The sequence below is a fragment of the Leptosomus discolor genome, chromosome 2 (assembly GCF_034619465.1).
Source record: "Leptosomus discolor isolate bLepDis1 chromosome 2, bLepDis1.hap2, whole genome shotgun sequence".
NCBI classification, from domain to species: domain Eukaryota; kingdom Metazoa; phylum Chordata; class Aves; order Leptosomiformes; family Leptosomidae; genus Leptosomus; species Leptosomus discolor.
Window position 1 is genome coordinate 21,662,930 of NC_141392.1, and position 23,436 is coordinate 21,686,365.

Genomic DNA, 23,436 nt, shown 5'->3' on the forward strand with positions numbered 1-23,436 from the left:
ACCTAAAAGACCCTGGTCTGAGAATATTGGACTCCTACAACATCCATTACAGAATTTACATCAATGCCTTTATCAAGCAAACATGTAACCTCAAAAAAGTGATGTCTAAATTGTTACAGTCTACTTCCCACAAATCCATGTCGATTAGCATTCATTATATTCCACCCCTTAAATTCTTTATCAACCAAGTCTCACATCAACCATTCCCTTGGTATGGATGCCAGACTTACCTAACAGTAAGTCTATCTATCCTGTGACAAAATTTCAGCATTACTTCTGCCTCTGGAATCGCCCAAATTTTCTAAGATTATTTTTTTTAAAAAAAAAAAAATGCATGAATGACAAAGAGACATTTTAATATAAAATTTCCCAGAGTTGAACTGACTCTAGTTTCTAGAGTTATGCAACTTTAATCAATTGTATTCTTAAGCTACACAGATATTTTAGTGTTAGTAAAATGTGTTCCATAAGACATCTCCAATACTAGTGGAGGATAGTTTCCTATACATCACGGACAGATCTAAGAGAAATGCTTTCCTTAACAACCACCTGCTGATTTGCTGCCAGCACTATGTGCTATTACACCACATTGCACTTTTTGGGATTCAACTCTAAATTTTCAGGATCATTTGCTTCAGACTTATACATGACCAAAAGCAACAGTTTGACTGATTTCCCACCTGATGCGTTCTGCACCGTGGACTTCAACACAGCAGTCATGTCTCTTCTAGGCCTCTGTCATTCCAATAACATCACATTCAAGCTCACAAACAAGGATTTCCAATCCCACTTGCTTATCATCTAGAATCCTCTGTAAGCATTTTGCCAATCAAGGAAACTTTCTCCCCATGTCCTTTGGTGCCAAGGCTATTCTCCTACCTCTCGTGTTGATTTTACAAGGAATGCTCCCATGTGTTATCTCTTCACTCTAGTTCTAACCTAAAAATTGATTAGACATCTATTGAAATAACAGATCCAAACTATTGATCCCTCTCTCCACAAAGTTCCAGAATATATAAAAAAAAACCCACTCCAATCCCTCTGCAACCACAAACCCTTCATCTAAACCACTTGCCTGATCATCAATTCATATCCAGTATCTTCCGCTTGCTTTCTTGGATGATTTCCTTTTCAAAACCTAATACAATTCCAGACCGCATTTTTCTGTCTTGTCAGCTGATGTCACCTGAGTTAGCACCAATGAACCAGTAGATCTGCAACAATTTACACCAATGGTTCTTGTAGCCAGCAACCATTCCAGGTCTGACACATTATCCAGATACTACCGTAAACGAAGTTTTCTATTATACACCGTAGCACCGTAATTTAAATCAAAGAACAATATTCATATTCCAATATATCGCCTATTTCTCTCTATCGGTTTTAATTACCACATCAAATTAAAATTAAAAAGATTGTGGCATCTTAATTTTTTTTTAAATTAAACAAGGTTAAATATAATTTATTTTTAACAGAAAACAAAGTTAAATCAGTATGATGTAAAAATCCCTTAGCCACTATTGTAAGCAACATGTTTCACTCAGTACTAGAATAACACTGCGAAGCAATTTCCTGGTTTCTTTTGCGCTATAGATTGTCTCACTTCTTTTAATCAAGCCAGTCAGACATCCAATGGTTATTTTCACCTAATAAAGCCTGAAAACTACTTTTCCTCCCATTATGCTGCACAAAGCAAAATACTTCAACAATCCCAAAAATAAGAATCATCTATTATGAAAGAACACTTAGCCAAAGCAGAAATCCACCTTTCCTTCATGCTACCCTGTACTACACTCCACTATGGGCAGGCCAAAGTTTTTGAAAACCACGTGTTTATGGTTGGTTTCCAAACAAAACCGGCAGATGCTCAGCATCTTTGAAAATACTGCCAGGACTGCCTTAGGAAGCGAAACTGTTCAGCATTTCTTAGCATCAGACTGCTAAAATGCAAGGACTTAAATACAGACTTAGGAAGCAAAAGCTCTGCATTTTCTCAAGATTAAAGCCAAGGTGAAAACCTGCTGTCTTGTAAGAGCGAACACCCAGGGGAATGGAGTAGAAAGGGCAACTGTATTCACTAGCCTACTTTGTGTATAACTGGTGTGAATCAATGGACTGGAGCTAAGCATTTAAGTTTCCTTTAACACTTTTATGGGCTACTCAGATCATACAAATTACATGTCTCATGTAGTCTAAAACAACTCACACCAACACCTTGCAAGCATTCAGACTGCAATGCATGTTTTTAAACTACATAGTTTTAATAGCAATAACTGGGGGAAAAAAAAAAAAAAAAACCACCGCAAACACAAACCACCCAGAATCCAGGAGTGGACCTCCATTGTTATCCATGCTCATGTTCAGACTCCATTAATTTCCATGGCAGTTAGGCAGCTAAATGCAAATTTGAGGACCAGGGCCTGATTTGTAAAGGTACTTAAAGCTAGTAGTGGACAATGTAGTGATTTTGAAAATCCCAGTAGGTCCTTAATCTTCACAATTAGTCACTTAACTGTCTCATTACAGTTGGCCCAAATTCAAATTCTCAGCTGAAAATGAGGTCTATGCTGAGGCACATCATGCTCTTAAAAGTTCTTCAGTTCAAGCTGACCTGGTTCAGCTGACTTGCAGTGCTTTATCCCTGGTTTCACTCATCACAGAGGCACCTGTCAGAGCAGAAAGAACGCACATCACGCAGTAATAGCTTATTAGGAAATAAAGATAGACCATACAACATAGAAAACCACGACTCTCCAAAAGAGAGTCTTGCAACCTACAAGTTGCAAGGTAGCAGTTTTCTGTCAGAAGAGTTCCATAGACTTTGCTCTAAGTCTCCCCTTCAAACGTTAGATCATATTTGCTGATCTGTTACAAGTCTGGTTAGGTCTTGCAAATCTGATGGGAAACGAACCGAAAAGTTCCCCCCAAGAAGTGAACAGACTTCACTGCTATTTGTCAAGTTTACTGAAATGCAGGTAAATCAGAATTTATAAGTCTTTAATTCTCCAGACCCCATCCCCTCTGACGTGCTTCTAACTCCTTTATAAATCACCTTCAGTCATGTGTTGTACCTGTACTCAGGCAAGCACTGGGCCTGCAGGATTAAACTCCCATTTTCCTCTCTCAAACAATTCCATTAAGGATTTGGTTCATTAGTCAATGAGCGGGATAATCTATTACAAGTCAAATCTCTCCTTTTGTGCTCTCAATACATATGAGAAGCAGCAGCCACTTGCATGAACCTTCTCACTATCACCAAGAATGACTGGGGGAAAAAAATCCAAACAAGCCCCCCCCCCCCCCTCAAAAAACTCCATTCACCATGAATAAACATACAGGATTACCCAACCATAAGACTCTGAGAACTAGACTAACTGCTGATCATTGACATTACATAAATTCTCACTGCTTTCAGGATTGTAATATCATTCCAGATGTTACGGTATAGTCATCCAACACTGACACGCAGTCTTGCCGCATACTACGTTTATTCTAATGTGATTCTAGGCAACCTGAGCTCCAATTGATAAACTAAGAATTTTACAAAGCGTAGACACTGATTGTCTAAATTCCTCTTGCATTACTATGCCCTGTGTTTCCAGTGACCGGGCCTTCAGGCCAGGCTAAGCTATGCACCACAGCCAAAGCTGAACTTAAGTCACCTGAATACCTGCTGGCTGTTTCCGCTAAGTCCTTCACTTCTTACAAACACCAAACATTAACAAAAAGCAACTCTTTCACAGTTACAAGACAGAAAAGAAATCAAGACCTGTCACCCTCTTACTAAATGCTTTTATAATAGAAATGCTAGAAAAACATTCTTCAAACCTTGCATTTGCTACTGAAGAACTTCCAACATAGCCTGATCAAGTCAAGTAAATTGGCAATGGAAACAATTTATCTGTACCAGCTCCACAGCTAATTATCACTTATTGTGGTATCAGTGGTCAAAGCTACTTATATTTTAGAAGAGGAGACTGCTATTAAGGAGGTGGATGTCAGACTCATACCTGAAAATAGGCTTGGCAGAAGACCAGCTTCAATAGTAAGTAAGCAAAGGACCATTGCTTGCTTGCATCAAGCTGCAGTCAGCAACCGTGGCACAAATTTCTGTAATAAATTCTCCTTTAACTCCATTCACAGTTTAATTAAATCCACAGTTTAATTACTACAGCAAAGAAGCACTGATCAGGGCCACAACTCCACATGAAATAACTAAAATGCTGTTTCAGTTTTTAAATGAGGAGCCTGAAAAAAATACTCAAAAGAAAATTAAACCTTTCTATAATAAGCCTGTGAAACATATAAAAGATACTTAAAATAAGCATAGCTTCATTTGAGTAAGAAAGCAGGATAAAATTTTAAAGTTGTTTGGTAATGTTTGAAATATGGTATGGTCGTATTTACTGACAAGTAGGAAGTTATTTTAAATGTGAAAGTATTTTAAAGTAATTTCTAGGCTTTAGGTTTTGGCTTAGAGCTTTTCATAGAAGTTTCTATTAAAGAACCCTTCATTCATATAAACAATTTTATATGAAAGATGACATAAATAGCCTTTTATTCCAGGGTTTTCAAGAGGACTTAAACCTACACCATTGCAATTAAGAGCAAAAGAAAAAAAAAAAAAAAAACAACAGCTTTTATGGGGAGCTGACAGCAATCACCAGAGTTCATGGATTTTACTGTTGCTAGCTGACAAATTTATGTGAAAACATTTATAGTAAACCATAAATATAGCTTAGAAGTAGTCAAAATATACAAGCCAGAAGGAGACTCCTTAATAAAAGACAGCATCTCTAAATATAAGCATCACTGACGTTCTGACAGGCTAAGTAAAACCTTCGCTAACTTCACGCCCAGCTGGTCCTCCAGAGCTTTGGGCAGCACCGACCCTTAGGAATATCGATTACAGTGAACAGTGTGTTTGTGACTTGCAGTTGCCATCTTTATGCAACTATGTATTCCCTGAGGTCTTGGATCCCGATTATCAGATATAATATCTTTCAGAAAAATTAACTCTTCCCTTATCTCACAAAATTCAGAGGGTTAAAATAAACACTAACACTCCTGTGAAGGTAGAGGGAGAACTTATTAAGGAGTCACCCTATCCTGTGTCACCCTTTACTAAAAATGGACCTCTACTAGCCAGTCTACTTAATTTATATTCCAGTTACACACCTGATATGCAGGTCTTGAAGATATGCAGGTCTTGAAGATATGCAGAAGATACGGCCTGCACCTCTTTTTGTCATAATGAAAAAGCCAAAGATTTCTGTCTTGCTAACCCAAAATACAAATTTTTGCTTTGCTACACAGAGTGTCATAGTTCTTATTACATCTTATTAATTCAAAGGAGGTTGTTGATTGTTTTCAGTTACTCCTCAGGACCCGCTGGATATCACACTGAGGAAAAAATTCACCTGCAGCATGAGGAGATGGTAAATGTGCTCAGTCTTCTGAGCTGGTGGTGGAAAACAGTCTCTCTCATTTGATGGAGAAAAGGCCTGTGGAGGAGTGGAGTGCCTCTTCCAGGTAAAGCCCTGAACATACTTAGTTTCATATGCATATTTTTTTCTAAATATTAGGCTACAGTACTTTCCATGAAGCATACCACCTACAGCAAGGCTGCAGGTAAGCTGCCCTATGTCATTTTACAGTGTGTTTTAATACAGGGAGACTCACAGCTGTCTCTAGATACAAGGTGTACGTTTGATTTAGTTTTGCCAGTCAAAAAAATCAAAAGCAAGGAACTAACACAGGCATGTGATCAAAATCAGCTCTCAAAGCTACTACAGGAATCAAAATTGGTCCAGTCAACAAAAGTGTTCTATATACAAATTACTTCTTGTCATGTGTAATTGGCATGGCTCATTGTATTCCTGATTACCTTAGACTGCGGTCAAGCTTGTCTGATACTGATTGAATTTACTCCAGAGAAGTCAACTTACACCAGCAAAAGGTCTTATGACTTAGCCCCTTTTTCAGGAGGTGAATGTTTTAGACAGTCATTATTTATTTCATTTAAAAGAGTATCATACATTTTAATTAGTGTTTAATAAAGGCTACTTCACCCTGTCTATCCATTTCTGGCTTCCATTGCTAAGAAAAAAAAAAAAAAAGCAAGTCTCAAAATCAGATGTTGGCAGATAGAAAAATCTGAATGTGTCAAACTGCAATCTTTAATAAAAAAGAACTTCTCCAAAGTTACCTACATTTCACTTCACCTTCTTTGGCATTCACAGCCACCTCTTTAATGGGCTTGGTTTTGTTTATGTCAAAGAAACAACTTCCTCTTTTAAAGGCCATACATTAAAACATTAACTTTGGACAAAGAGAAAAATCTCACAGTTGACTTAATACCCTACAAATGGACATGAACTGCAGTTCAGAAATTCCAGTATACCCGTTCTTCCCTAAAGTAACCATACAAAACCTCATAGTACATCATTTCTTTTAAAACATTTACTGGACAACAGTAGATCCAATAATGTTCAAAGTTTTCACTATTAAATGAAGCAGAATTCTTTGTGCCTGAATCAAGAAATAATGTGTGATTACTGCTGCTGCTATTACATTCCCCTTTCAGAGTTTAACATAATGTCCATACGATTCCACAGAGGTCTAACTGCAAGAACAAGGTATATTGGTATGCTTCATTAATGTCCACAGAGCCATGCCAATCTTATTAGAGCTGATGATTTTGTATCTAAAATGGAACACAATTATTTTACATAGTATTAACTAATGATCTTTGTTTAATTTTTTTCCTCCCAATTTCCAAATCTGCAGAAAGTCTTACATTTCTAATACCTGCAGTTCCACTGCCGAGTTTAGCCAGGGAAGAGATCACTGCATAATAAACAATTTTATCAGCACTCTCCCTCTCCAGAATCCATTACTAAATATGCTAGAAAAGCACTACAATCTGGTATTATCCAAAACATAAAGAGAAAAGATGATCCAGTCATTTTCTGATAAGCAGCAGAAAATATGCCTGCAATTAGAAAGCTCTCCATGTAAGCAGCCACTAGTTTAGACTTAGTATGCACAGGTATTTCTTATCTCCAGATTATCTGGGGAGAGCTGCAGGGGACTCGGCACCAGAGCCTGCATTACAATGCGCGGGCCTCCCCGGTCCACACTGCACTGAAGCTAATGTGAGGGAAATGCCACATGTAGGTAGCAAGGGCGGGGCATGACGCACCTCACTCGACAAACACTAGATTAAAAACATGCTGCATGCTCTCGAAGTCAATCAGAGATAAGAAATGGAGGAGATTCAACTCTCTGCTCAACTTAATTCAGCCCCCTTCCCTCCTCACACAGGCAGTGTTTATAGGGACTTGTTTTACATTAGCTCATCTGACTGGCTTATCACATTTGTAAAAAGAAACATATGTCAGTACCTGCTATTATAAACAGACTTTCTCGCAAGAAAAACACACACACAAAAAAAAAAAAAAAAAAAAAAAGAGTTTGAGATTACAGTGTGCGGGAAGGCAGAGCTAATCCACTATCACCTGCAGCAGCAACAGCTCCTCCAACTTTCGCCCTGGGGCACACGGCACACTCCAGGCTCATCCCAACCCTCTCCTTCCCCTCCACTGCACTGCACCGCCCACCCCCAGCAGGACTCACTCGGGTTTAACCCCTTCCCCGCCCCCCCGCGCCTCGCCTACCCCGACCGGGACCCCAGCCCTTCTCCAAAAAGCACAACCCCCTTCCTCTGCAGGAAGACCTCAGCCTCGTTCCTTCTCTGGAGCCTCTGAGCCCTTCTCCCTCTCTCAGCCTGCGCTGACCTCCCCGGTACAACCCCCACGGCAGCGCGAGGACGAACCACCGAGCCGCGACGGCGGCAAGAGGGCGCCGCGACAGCGGGGGCAGGCGGCACCCCGGGCTCAGCCCCGACGGCTCTTCCGTGTTCCCGTGAACGCCTGGGGTTAAAGGAGGGTTCCCAAAATCGCCAGGGACCCGCTGGCAGCCTTTCAGCCCCCCGGCTGCCGTACAATACCGCACCTGGGGAGGCATCGGTGAGGCCGGCGGCCCTCCGCGCCGGGGCTCTTGGCCCTCGCCTCGCCTTGGCGACGGGAGAGTCGCGGCCCGGGGATCCGGTACCACAAATAGTTAAAAAGAACGTAGTTTACAGATATTCAGGGAATGGTACCTTCTCGCTGCGTTTTGTTGAAGTAAAATTTCCGGTAAACTTTGTAGCTGGACTTCATTAACAGCCTCCGTGATCAAACACCCTCCTGTGACGCGAAGGTGTGCATGGCGCGTGCGACTGGCGTTTTCTTTCTTGCTGCTATAACACGACTCCATTTCTTTGTCTCCACCCCAACCGTCTTCTCCCAAGCTGGTGCCCTGGTTTATTGCTCCATTATGATCACTTTAGTAGACCCGCTAGCGTTACACAAAAAGGCAAGGAGGAACCTATACAGCTTGTTTGGACTTTTGTACCAATCTCAGGTGTTTTACTAGTATCAGGACTAGCAGAATTTGATAGGATTGTACCAGAAAGTGCATTTAGGCTGCCTCAGGACTAAAAGGTACGTGATGCAAGGCCAAATCAAAAGGGATCTTTTTGTACTCTGTAAGCCGTTACAAGTCTGCTGCTCCAACATGGGGTCCACCAGCCACTGTCATCTCTTACTTATTATGTTCTTATTTCTACATGAATTGTTAGGTACAATAGCAATAATGTCAGTGACACTGAACATTGCGACTAGCTAATGGTTTACCACTTTGCCTGGATGCTTATTTTCTATAATTTTCTGCCTATGAATTAGCATTTATCTTGCTGATAGGGACTATTATCCAGTTGAAATCCATATTCTACTGAAATGGATCACTTAATTAAAACCATAGTGCGATTCTTATTGTGTAGAGAAGTATTTTCCCAATCATTTACAGTACACTGAGTACTGTTATAGCTACAGGAGCAGTGCAGTATAATAATATACTCTGGGATAATAATTTGCACTTATACAGTGTAAAGGTGGTTAACGTATTTTGAAGAGCACCACAGGATATGCCATCAAACTTGAACTTGTTTCATTCAAATTCTTCCAATATGGTTTGACACAAAAAGGGGGTTTCAAATAATATTTCCACTAATTACATCAGCTCTTTTCTGACTAAAATTTCAAAGAAGCTTTAAAGAAAATGTTCAGAGTGAAAACTCTAAAACCATTCAAGCAAAATAATTGTTGTTTTTGCTTCCTTTAAAATCATGCTTTTTAATGAGTGGATTGCAGGATTTCAAAATTAGTGGTTTCACATGCTATTGAACTTCCAGTGGCAGCTGGATTTTTTCTCCAGGCACCAAAAAAGGGCAAAGATTCCCACTGATATTGAAGTAAATTGGAACAGTCACATGGAGACAATGGAAATTTTTTTCCTCACAGACTGTCCCGAACTTACAACTGCCAAGACAATCTCTAACAGTGCAAATATTACTTGAACAGTGCACTTTCATAAGAGCTACAACAATCACAGAGGTGGTATGTGATTTCCAATGGAGGAAATATTGACCTTTATGACAGAAAATAAGAGGAGTGATAGAGAATAATACACTTGCTGTAGTAAAATAAAGTACTTACACAGTAAACATCAGAGCCATGCTGTGGAACATCCCTACTTGAAACAAAATGCAATGAAAAACCTCTGTTGGATCAGCTTTGCACACAGCCTCGTCCCTTAGTTATAAACAAAGTGTAATTTCTTCTTTCGTGGCTATCCCCAAGAGTTCATTTTTAGCACCTTTTTTTAGGCAATTTAATTGATAGAGAGTAAATAAAAAATCCACGTATAGTAAATCCATAGTATACATACTATCAATAAACGAAGCATACATAATATATTTTACTATGTATTTTCTAAAACCTTATATTCATCCCTTTAGTTGTAAAACATTTGTTTCTCCAGCTGAACTATTAACACAGAACCTTTCAGAGTTTCAAAAAATCCTGAAAATTCCTCTTCTCTGCCTGCCCTATTCCTGTCATTTCTGTGCCTGATGTTGACTCGAAGCAGCACAGAGGTGCTGCAGCTCAACTGAGGACCAGCCCTTGTTCCATTACCATCTCTTCCAACCACCCAGTTCCCTGTGTACTTTGGCATCAACTCTTCTTTAACTATTCTTTAATCATTCTTTCATGTCAGTGTAGCCATTGCTTTATGACTGCTACCATCACTACAGCATAGTTAAATCTTTCACTGGCATCTGGAGGGGAGGCCATGAATCATTTAACATGGCACAGTGGAAAGGATCTCAATCATGATCTCAACTGGACTGCTCAGTTTTTACAGTGAGGGCAAACCATTTCCCTGCTTCTCTTTTTGTGAGTAGGCAGCAGGTCACTGACTGCACACACACCCCCCCCCCCCCACCCCTTCATTACAGCCTAATTCTTTCCTTCACCTAAATTTCTGGGCGATTATAGTTTAACTCCAGCACTTTGACCATTTCAAAGAAGCAGTAAGTAACTTTTGGCCATACCTTCTATTAATACATGTCGAATCTTAGGTGATGGAAGAGTAATAAGATGCAGAAACTCAAAGAGCTGATGGTTCAATTTCTTTCAAAATAAAAGCAAATCAGGTGTTTATGGAGAGTTTCTATGTGATTAAAATCTATAATTTCTAAGGAATTCATTTTCATATGTATGTTTGAACAACTAGACTTAACAAGCACCAAGGTGATCATAAAATTCAGTGAGAGCTTTTATTGAGTTAATGGTAATAAACCTTCTATTTACTTAGTCTGTTAGAGTAAATTGATTTATTTATATAAACTGTTGAAGGAAAAAATAATCATAGAATCAGAGAACCATTAAGTTGGAATAGACTTCTAAGATCATCAAGTCCAGCCATCAACCCAACACCACCATAGCCACTAAACCATGTCTACAAGTGCTACATCAACACATTTTTTTGAACACCTCCAGGGATGGTGACTCCACCACTTCCCTGGGCAGCCCGTTCCAATGTATGACCACTCTTTTGGTAAAGAAATTTTTCCTAATGTCCAATCTAAACCTCCCCTGGTGCAACTTGAGGCCATTTCCTCTTGTCCTATGGCTAGTTACTTGGGAGAAGAGACTGACCCCCACCTCACTACAACCTCCTGTCGCTATAGAGAGCAAGAAGGTCTCCCCTCAGCCTCCTCTTCTCCAGGCTAAACAACCTCAGTTCCCTCAGCCGCTCCTCAAAGACCTGTTCTCCAGACCTTTCACCATCTTCGTTACCCTTCTCTGGACACACTCCAGCACCTCAGTGGCTTTCTTGTAGTGAGGGGCCCAAAACTGTAAACAGTACTCGAGGTGTGGCCTCACCAGTGCCGAGTACAGGGGCACGATCACGTCCCTACTCCTGCTGGCCATGCTATTCCTAATACAAACCAGGATGCTGTTGGCCACCTTGGCCACCTGGGCACACTGCCGTCTCATGTTCAACTGGCTGTGACCAGCACCCCCAGGTGCTTTTCTGCTGGGCAGCTTTCCAGCCACTCCTCCCCAAGCCTGTAGCATTGCGTGGGGTTTTTGTGACCCAAGTGCAGGACCCAGCTCTTGGCCTTGTTGAACCTCATACAACTGGCCTCGGCCCCTTGATCCAGCCTGTCCAGGTCCCTCTGCAGAACCTTCCTACCCTCAAGCAGATCAACACTCCCACCCAATTTAGTGTCATCTGCAAAGTTAATGAGGGAGCACTCAATCCCCTCATCCAGATCATCAATAAAGATGTTAAACAAGACTGGCCCCAAAACTGACCCCTGGCAGACATGGCTTGTGACCAGCCACCAGCCGGATTTAACTCCATTCACCACCACTCTCCATACTCAGCTGTCCAGCCAGTTTTTAACCCAGCGTAGAGTGCACCTGTCTAGGCCCTGAGCCGCCAGCTTTCCTAGGAGAATGCTGTGGGAGACGGTGTCAAAGGCTTTACTGAAGTCCAGGTAGATGGCATCTGCAGCCTCTGCCTCATCAACTAGGTGGGTCACCTGGTCATAGAAGGAGCAGTAGCAGAAAGTAGCCGTAGTGTTTTTCAACTACAAGGTCGCTTGTGGACTATGTATTCTTAATAAAGCCAGTGAAAATCTTAGGAAAACTTGCAAAGAGAAAATATACAATGTTACTAGTTAAACTTATTTCAGAACATTTCTTACGGTTTCAGCAATAAGGTGTGTTGTGAGAGCACACACAAGAAGTTAAAGGCACTTCTAGATTACGTACCTGTTCTTGAAAACAACAAATTCTGCCTGTTTGTGATACTATCATCACAAAAAATCTTGACTGCTAGGGGAAAAAAATATGATCTTACCTCATGTGTAAGTGATGTGCTAATAATGTGATGCCATTTAACAAGCCCATCAGGGCATTGATTACTAGAGTGTCTTGCAGATCTTGACATCTGAAAGTTTCAACATGTGTCTTGTACACCAAAGTCCTATCTCATGCTGGTTATGGCATATGTGCTAGCCCAAGGTCAGATTACCATGGTCAACACACCAAAATGTAAATCACTACTTCACTTTACACAGAGCAAAAGCCACACTGAAACAGAAAGGAATCCAAGGACAAAGTGACATGGAGAACTATAGTTGTAGTTATGAAAATACTTTTAAATGCATCTATTATCAAATACTCCCTGTGTTTCCATCTGCATGAGGAGGGCTTGCCAGCAAAGCTGTACCAGTATAGTTAACCTTTGCTAACTTACTCTAAGTCTGATCCAAGCAGTTTGTAGCAAACTACCTGACATTCATTTCATTCTCAAGAAACCATTTCAACTTTTAAAATTGTGTGCTTCCCGTTATTTTTAAACTGTAGCTGTTTCTGGAAATAAATATGAACTTGAAAATAATTCAGAATAAGTTAACCAATGTTACCTAAAAATAGGTAGGACAATCTCAGAGTGTATTAAGCAGGGGGGTAGAAAAAAAGGAGTAATACTCCCTCTAGTTCTTCCCAGGGGCAAAACTCTGAGAGGCTGCGAGTCTTTATACCATAATTCAGTAGGTCGACCCACAGCCAGAAGAGCTACTCATTTTTAATGTCTTGTGTGGCAAATTCTGCCATTTCTTCTGCTGCAGACTGAACAGGTTTTCATTTCTCCATGGGTTTTTATTATAGAAATCATTCAAGCAAACACGCACATAAAGGCACAGTACAGATGCTTTGGGTTTTTGCCTCTAAACTTGGAAAAAAAATAATAATACTGAGATTAAAATGTTTAAATGTTTTACATTTAATTCCAACCAATGGAATCTAATTTCAGTGGGACCTTAGGCCAGTCCATGTACAAGCAGCTATTTAAAATCCAGTATTTACAGAATATTTTTAATAAGAAAAAAAAATCCAGTATTGTCTATAATCTCCATAATAAAGATCTTTTATGCATTTTGCAAAGTAATAACAGTAAATATATATTTTTAAAAAGCTTACGAGGTATCGAACAAATGGTCTGCATAACTTTATGCAGAATCTTGCTCACCTAAAGGAAAGTAGGTATTACCCATTTTTCACCATTGTGTGCAGTCTCCATACTTTTGTACCTGAGATTACAGGCTTCCCAATCAACTTGCACTGGCAGGTTTAAAAATCATTTTTACTATTTTTATGGCACCACACAGAAGAATTCATTTTGATGGTTTTAAGCATACTTTTGCAAAATACATTTATGGGGAAATGATCACAATAAACTTGACAATCTGATTACCCGGTTTCAAAACAACATAAATTAAAATGGCTGCACTAGCATATGAAGCTTCTATTACAGAGATTCAGAAAGGAAGATCTGAGTGAGCTTTAATTACAGCAGCATTTCCCGAGCCACTGTATTACTGACAGGTCTATTGCCTTTTGCTCCAAGCTAGGATTATAGCTTTACTCAAGGGCTTTCCATTTGAGAACCTCCAGCATAAGCTTTCTATGACAAAGTGCATGAGGAAAGCGCCTAGAATTGTACTATCTAAATCAGCATAGCTCACTGTTTTTCGAAATTAAAATCTGGCATCCTACAGGAGTCCTGATCTCTTCTAGAGCAAGGTAAGTCCAGTACAAGGCAGGATACAGTTCTGAGATACTGGGAGTGGGAGTAATAAAACAGCTAGATGAGACTGGTAGTATTGAAAAAACATCACAGTTGAGAAATCATGCACTCAAAAATCAGGAAATTCAGGTGTTATGATTACTTCTTCACTATTAGCTCAGACACCGTGCACATAGCATACTTTCAATGGCATAAATTAGACAATTAGATAGAAGTCTGGTCTAAGTAATACTCTGAGTGCCATCTCCAGCTGCTGCAAAACATCCTGTCTCCATTAAAGCCACTGCAGCTTTGCTGATTTAGATCAGCTGAGAATATGGTGTAACAGTCAATATGTTACTGCAGTCAGTAAGTGGTTGAGTTAGAAGGTGCAGAAGCAGGCCAGAGATTTCAAAAGCCTGATTCTTTCTTTTCCTTGCTTATCTCAGAGGTGGTTGTGGGGTAGGGAAATCAAATTTGTGAGTGTTTTAAAAAGGTGAAAGAAAACTTTAAGATTATCCAGTGCCTCATACTGCTAAGAGTGAAACGAGAAGCCTTTTCTCACGCTATTAGTGATAATCATTATAAAAAGTCACTAAAGGCTGTGAATTTCAAGGAAGAGCTGACACCAAATTGGTCACTGGGAATGCTAAAAGTGAAGTTGAATCTTTATAGATCTTTATGGCATAATGAACTCACAACTTACATGGTGCTTTCAGGGATTTCTTGAGACTCAGCTAAGTCTGTTGTGAGACCGCAGCTTGATGGGACTGCATGACAGAGGAATAGAGGAAGACAAATCAGGAAATCGTTCCACCTTCTTGACTCAATTCCAGCTGCAGTCTGTGCGCACATAAACTCTGCTGCCAGACAGCTTTAAGTCCAGCCATTCCTTTGAGGTCATTAAGGATTTTCATGCCTGGAGGACTGCCATACATGCAAACACAAGCTGTACCCATCTTTGCACATCTCTCTACCAGGAAGGCTCTAGCAAAGCAAGAAATTTTCCCAGCAGAGATGATGCTCCTCCAGAATGTATCTGCAAAATCAAACTACTTGTCTTTAGCTGTATAATATACTGATTTCTACCTCATAGAAGAATCTCATACACACTTTGCAAAAGCTACAAAAAAGCCCATACCTCTGTACGCAAGAAATTAGGTAATTCTGAAACCATCTGTATGTAGTTAATGTGCAAGTATGCACCCTATATCTAGCTAAACAATTGTAAATCTCATTGTTATTTTTTGTGATATCTTAACAGTTTGAGGCAAGGACTGGATAGCCAGTTGTGAGAACATCTGGAGAAAAACACAGTATGTGATTTCCAATGTCACTGACTTGTACAAGTGTTTATCTAGTTGCTGCTTGTCCTTTCAGTGATCTAAACCCCCAGAAGATGAAAATACGTGCTGCCCTGAGAGGCTGAAAATATTCTCAAGCCTTGTAAAAGTCACATTTTGAGACTCCTGGAGAGTCATTTGTAGGCTCAGAAGCATAAGGACAACAGATAGTTGAATAATTCATTTGCTTTTTCTTATCTATCATATGCAAGAAGAGGATTTCCCTTTCTAATAATGCATGTTTCCTGATCTTGCAATCTGAAATGAATATAATTAAAACAATGCAGTGGAGGGGTACCACACTCATGATAATATAAGCTGTACATCTGTAAATAAGATAAATCATCAGAACTGAGCCATCAAAGTAAGAATGAGAACTTTCCAGCTTTTCTCTTCATCTCCGTTTCCACCATAAAGAGAAATGTCTTGCATGGACCATGCCAGGTTTCCTCACTTAACAAAATGAAAGCCCTCTTTGAGAGCAGATCTAATCTGAATACAGTCCTGATCATGTAAACGTTCTGGATCGATGGAGTTTGGGGCAAGATGGGAGGAGAACTGGTACGGCTCCTGCCAGCCCACCCAGGTCTCTCACTGGTGCCTTTGCAATAGAGGCAAGGCCATGGAGAATACCACTGTGAAGAGATCAGCTGAAAGGTGAGTTAGAAAGACCTTGTTGACTGATCCTGAATTTTAAAAAGTACTTGTCAAAGCAGCATTTAGTGTTTCCAGTATTAATATATTTTTGCATCCCTTGTCCTCTTACTTCATCAGAGCTTCTTTACATCAATTTCCTCCTCCTTCTTCCTTTTCTTCCTCTACAGCCTTGTCCACTCTGTTACTTTCAGCTGTATCTGTGTTCCTTGGCTGCTCCTTTGTCTTCCTTCACAGATTATGAATTCTTATCTTATTTAGGGAAGCTCAAAGCTTACAAAATACTGCCGGGTTTATTCTGTATCCAGTATTCTTGTGCAAAGTCCCAGGAAAACTGTGAGGATAAAACAATCAAATAAAAAAATTCGTTTCAGGATAGATCCCTGGAAACAAGGTATTTATAAAACTCTTGAAAGTTGGTGGGGTGGGTTTGTTTGCTTGTTTAAGTTCTGTATTTCTGTGCCCAAGCTCTGCTACTATGCTGAATAAAGCCATTGTTTCTCTGCTGTAGTGCTAAGGCCATATGCATTCGCTCAGGACTGCTTATAACCCTGCTGAGGATAGTCTATGCCTGTCTCTCTGTTGCACAGGGGTGTTCATCAACGTGCATTCTGCCACAATCTGATCACAATTACACTGCCTCTGGGCTTCGTGGTTTTTGCTGAGATCGAGAGATGAACTGGCAGGTATCTGTCCTCATGTTGCTTAGTAAAGAGCTGAAATTAGCAGCGCCGAGGCAGTTGTAATTCAGAACCATCATTACAGAGATGTTTGAGCCTTGTTGATAGCAGGTGTATGACACCAAAGCAAACAGCTAAAAATGGGACGGCTGTAACTCAGGGGCCCACAGTGACATCTACTGGAATGATTCAGTTTGAAGTACCATTAGAAGACGTCATTAAAGCTCACACAAGAGCCTTTTTTTCCTTTCAATATCAAAGGCAAGGAAATTAGTAATAAGAAATCATCTATAATCCTGAAAGATGAGTGCCTGAGTGTAAGGCAGGCTACAGAGTATCAAACCTGGCTCACACTGAAAAATGAACCCTAAGCTCTTTGGCATACCCCTCTTCTACAGAATTGTTTTCTTCACACTGAAGCCTAAAAAAGAAAGACCCGTGTCACTCTTGCAGTGTAGTCAGAGATAATGTGTACACAAGCTGGCATCATCTTTTGATCGTTTCACTGAGAGCATGGCTCCTGATTGGAGTGGGAGAGTTGCCAGGTTTCTAATAGAGTGTTAAATCCTTCCTAGTTTTCCCAACCACAAATTTTTTTCCCTTCTTCAAAGCAGAGTGCTAAAATCTTCCAAATCTGAATTGACGAGCTTGAGCATATCAACCACATTTGAAAACTTGGAACTGCTTTTCAGTAGCAGCTGTAATAAGATTTTAACAATACTAATTCCATTCAGCAGTTCTAACTCCATGGCCTTTTTCCTAATTTTTGCTGCTGTTGTGGTTAACCGAAATGTCTGTCCTTAAAACTGAAGTGCTTCACAGCATTAACGAGCAACAACTTTGGCACTGTGGGTCAAGCCTTTTCAGGTCACCTTTCTATATGCTAAGAGCAGACATACACAAGCAAGATGCCTTGATCATTCTGCTGGTGAGAGCGTGCAAGTCATTTTAGGATACATACGAGTGTCCAGCCCCAGCACGAGACTGTAAGAGGAGGCCTGCTAAGTCGGGGTATTTTTGAACAGCAGAATCTAAAAAAGAAGAGAAACTGGCAGTCGATAACAAAATCTGGGAAGGAGAGAAGTCCAAGGTTATGTTGCAGGATTCAGGGCAACCATGAGGCTAGGCAGCTTGAAGCTTCTAGGAGGTGTCAGCAGGAGAGAGAGGGAAGGAAGCTGAAGGAGAAACAGGCATTACCAAACTGGAAAGGGAAGAAAGCTCTTTGACAATTCCTTGTAAGAAGAGAAGTAACAGGTCTTACATACCTTTCTGTATCAAAAACTTGCAGAACCACAATGCCTTCCCTCCCTTAAAACTGGATGTGAAATAGGAAAGTCATCAGAAGTTGACTCATGAATTTTTGAAATCCAAATTTTCTATTTAATTTTTAAATTTTAGGTAACTACTTACAAAGCCTTGACCCATCTACTGTCATGTTCATAAATTTGCTTTTTATCTGGGTATGCAAAACCTATCATTACAAGCATGCCACTACCTAGGGTACCCTTAGCTCTAAAATGTGTGCCAAATCTATCCACAAACTGCAAGGTAAGACATCTCCCATAACGAAAAGTAGTGTCAGAAGAGAGCTGGGAGCCTGCCTGGCCTATCCAGCAGGGAAGGACACAGAAAATGGGCAGCATGGAAAGCCTAACATGGCATGTGACAGGCAGGCTCAGTACTCTGTGTTGTGAGGGACTTTCCTGGAATTAGATGTATATATAGCTCAGTTGCTTAGACCACCCACATCAATATACATAGCCCATCTGAGACGCTAAGAAAAGACAAAATGATGGAAAACCACCCCAGAATTACCGGTAGCCCCCAGTGTGTGTGAGATGGTATTTGAAAACAGTGTTACTCAGGACAAGGATAATTGCATTTATAAAGAGCTTTATCTTGTTTCAGAAGCTTTGAGACTTCAACTACATCAAGGTCTAACTAGAAAAACCCGTCACAAAGGAGATATCACCAGTATGTAGGACATCGTTTGTGGACAGCTGAGTGACAATTCAGAATGTGAGTTGCTAAAGGTGGCCTGAGATAACCAAAGTGATTTAAATCATAGACTCAAAGACATCTTAAAAATGCGATTTGGTTATCATATCCTTGAGCACTGTAGATTCAAAACTGAACAGACACATTATGCAGCTATCCAATTAAAAGACAGAAGCAGGGAGAGAGAAAAAAAAAACAAAACAAAACCAAACAACCCAAAACAAACCCCGACAGGAATACTGTCTAGATATTTACATAAACAGACTTGGAGCATTGTTTCTGCTTTAATTTCAACAAAGAGATGTCTCATCCATGGAGGGTCTAGCCAGTCTTCAGACTGTAAGAAATTCTAACAAATTCTATTCATTTGAATAGGAGAAGAAGTAAAGAGGTTTTATTAAATCCTAAATCTGCTCCTAATTCGTCAGTCTGTTCTGCAACTGCAAATTGTAAAAACCCACATATTTTGAGGATAAAAATTTAATGTTTTGACTTTGATGAGACTGTTCATGTATTTGAACATGTGTTTAAGGGCTTTTCTGGCTGTAGGCCTAACCACAGATCCTTTATTCTTTAGTATTACTGGAAAAGAATATAAGCACTAATACCAGTTTTCATTTTTCTCTAAGAAATTCTAATATTTGGCTTTTAGCAGGTGTTTCCCTGGATTTCTCAGGGAGCATTAAAACTTGCTGAACCTGCAAACCTGGGGTTTTTTGGACTGGATTTAAAACCTGATCTGTCGTAATACAGATGAAAACCATGGGATTTCTATCTGGCAGAATTGGTCAGACTGGATATTTTTATGTTTATGGAAGACCTGGGGAGGAGCTTTGCATATTTGGGAAAAAAAAGCATCTGAATTTTAACTCCCATAGTATACCTCAGCAACACAGGAAGATTTATAATATTGAAGTGATCCAAGACAAACCCTTCTGAATTAATGAGGCAAACTGTGCTATTTCTATTCAAGTCATCTAATACAAAGTTAAACATTTGGATTATTGTTCCTGGTAGAAAAGGGTATTATGGTTTGGGGTTTTTTTTCAAAATTAAGAAAAAATATTTTTAAATTATAAAAATTAATTGGTCATGTTTTTCATCAAAAATTCAGTTATGCAGAAAATTCACCAAACATCTCTGACAGACCATCATGACCTTATTTATATGGGTTTTACTGCTGTAATACAGTGCAGCTGCTAACACTCTTACCAGGTTAAAACATTTTAAAGGCTTGATAACATTTCTGTTAGTTTCATCCATGTGTGAGTTGATGTTTATGTAGATAGTGCTGAACAGAATTCTCATTTGGTTCAACTCTTGGCTTCTTAGTTTGAAGTTCCTAATTGGTTCAAAATGTTAGGTCCTCATAAAATAGTCTGACATACAGAACATGTTCCATTTTCCAATTCTTATTTTAAATTTTATTCTTGAAAGCTATAGGTATTTGGTTTAATTTCCAGAACATACACAATCTGATTGTTAACATTTCCTTGAATCATTTCAAAAAGGTTCCACACGAACAAGAATCAATGTTGTTCACTAAAAAAAACTCTGGTGTGCCTTAATTTCTTATAATTTCTGGAATTTGAGATTAAGCAACCCCTTCTGAGTCATTGTTTGATCAACATATTCAACATATTGATAATACTGGTCTGATTTTCAATAACAATTTTTAAATTCTTCAAGAATTCAAGAATTAAAGAATTATTTTACACAGCAGTAAACAATGGTTGAAATGTAAGGGCCTTTGTTTTCCTCAAGACAAAATGCCCATCATACAAATATTGCTTCAAGACAATTCAGTAATTTCACTGATGACCTCTATTAACACTGTGGGAAGGACCATTTTAAAATGGCAAATCCTCATTCCCTGACTCAAAGGGTATCACCAAAAATCAAAGAGGAAAATTATGAAATAGCATGGAATATGAGCAAACTATTACAGAAACACAAATTGCTTATCATTAAGAAGAGGGAGGAAAAGGCATCTCTATAATAAAGCACTGTTCTGTAAAAATATTAAACAACCATTTAGTCCAGTTGACAGCTCTAATGCTTCAAGAGCTTCAAAAATTTCTCAACTAGAAATGTAGTAGTGCCAAAAATGCATCAAATGGGCTTGTAAGAAGTCATGCCATCTGCTGTGTTAATGCTGCAATTTTTGATCACTGGCTTTAGTTCCAACAGTTTATGAAATGGGTGAATTATTTTTCACCCTTTCCACCAGCCCTACAGCACAAACTTATCCTATTATCTTGTCCACCCAGTAAGACAGACAAGATGCAAGGGACATTCTCTAATTAGACTGCAATGTTATTAGCTCATCTGGAAACCACTTGGCAATATATCACACAGGAGAAAGCAATTATTCCTCTTTTAATCATTTCCAGCTGTTTGAGTGCTGTTGTCATTCGTTTGCCATGCTTCAGACCAGTTCAAGCATTCTCCTAGGACCCCCCTGGCCCTGCCCCCTTGCAAGCATTAACACAATGCCTCCTCACTGTTTAATATATGCACAGGCTCAAATACCCATTCTAATTTGGAACTATTAGGTAATCAGACCCCTCTATAGAATTAGTGCCTCAAAATATAGCAGCAATTAATTTGATGCCAGACTGGTGGCAATTCCTTTCCTGATACCATGCAACAAAGCACCTTCTTCCTGGCCAGATCAGTGTATTCCATGTAACCTTGGTTATTCAGTGCTAACTGTAATTATCCACCTTCCCTGCTCATGCCCACCTGCAGCCAACTGCTGGCTCTCCTTGTCAGCCTACAGAAGCACAGGCCATTGCAACAGAGCATTTCACTCAGCTACTATATAGTCAGCTGGAGTTTGGCCGTGGATTCCTCTGTGACCTGATAAATGTTCATGCTCTCACAAAATTTCAAATTTTTCTCATGTGAATATGACTCTGTGTTTTCTGGCAAAAAGTCAAGGAAGGACATCATCCATTCTGATTGCCTACTCAGTCAGGACAACTGCAACAAATGCCTTCTGCTTTTACTGGTGGTCTAGTGACTGATGTGTCCTTTACCTCCAAGCACCCAAAAAAGAGAATATTTGGCATCTCCTAGGATCTGTTTGATGTAGCGGCAATGCTTTCAAACCTCATAATGAAGAAGCCAGTGAAAAGGCCTAGGTAAAGTTGATCTGCTGGAAAGGCTGTGGAATGACAAGGCTGTAAAAGTGGGTGATGATGCTGTATTACCAAACACATACCTGACCTGCAGAAATAATGTAAACCAAAATCAAACCCAGCCTTACACATTAACACCTTTTTATGCTAAACCACAAACAACATGGGAACCTTACTGCCTCTTAAGGCTAAGTCTCACCATGTAATGTGACCATGCCCAAATACGAACCAGTCTGTTAGCTGTTTAATTAGCAGTAGAACAGGCATAACAAATTAGATGCCAGGCATTAACTACCCCCAGCAACTCAAGGCCTACTTGTTCACATTTTGCCACAGTGATACTCTTAGCCCAGAAATTCAGTCTTTCATTTATAAATTGCTCTCTCAAGCAATTACTTTGGCAAAGTACAGAGGAATCGATAAATCATGGTGGACAGAGTGGCAGGCACCCCTGCTACTGAAGCTGGTTATTTGATTATCCCAATTCTTTTCTGAATGTTGCTAATTTTAATCTGCATTTTACAGAGTAACAGGCTGTTCCTCCATCTCTGCCAGGGGAGTAGGGAGGTAGGTTTGTGGTAGATTTATGAAGAAACAATAATCCTCGAATCAGTTGCAATTTCATCAACCTTCAACCAACAATTTCTCGTTCTATCTAGCATATGTTTGAAGCGCTCTGGTGGGATGGATGTGGTAGAGGCACAGACAGCTGCCGCCATATGCGCAGAAAGATGACTTCAGTTTGTAAGACATGACACAAAAAGTACACATAACAGCACAAGACATCTCTTAATCATACAGAGGGCTGTTCCAAAGTCTCCCTCTGCTTAATTGTTTCTTTTCTCTCCCCTTAGAAGGTAGTCATCCCCTCTATAGCTTTTACACATTTTTTCCCATAGATTTCTATGTTTTCTCACTACACACAGACATTGCTGAAGCCTACAAAAGGAACTAAACATACTCTGGCTATATTATTCTAGATGTTCAAAATCAGCTATTTATAAAGCAGTTTATAAAATGCTATCTGCAGTAAGCTCAGCAATAAATATTACTATCAACATCCTTCAGTTTTTTACCCTCAGACACATCAGCTCTCTCTCCTGAAGTGGTTTCTAGTTCAAATGGGATCTACAAACTGTAAAGAGTCATGCTAACGTACTGCAGTCCAAACGCATATAAAGCTTCACAGTGATCAAAGACAACAATGCCAGCACTTGCAAAAAAATGTTCTTGAAAACACTCTGTGTCTGACACTCAGATTCTTTACACCAACAACCTTTTTTCCAGCATAAATTGTAAGAACAACATTTTAACAGGTGTCGTATGTTTGTAGTATGGTTTGCATTTCCTGCTTTGTATTGTATTTCACTTCCTCCTGCAAATAATCCTGCAGGCTTTTCTCTTCTGCAGTTTCTTGCTTCCTCTCTAGAATTTGGCATCATAGAAAAAACTTCAGTATGAAGAATATTCTCCAAATCCACAGACAGTTAATGCTGTGAGTCTGTCTTTTGACAAAAACAACGAGAACTCTTCAGCATTCTTAGGAAGCAAACTTACCAAAAACATTCACAAGCCTCCCCCCCCCCAAAA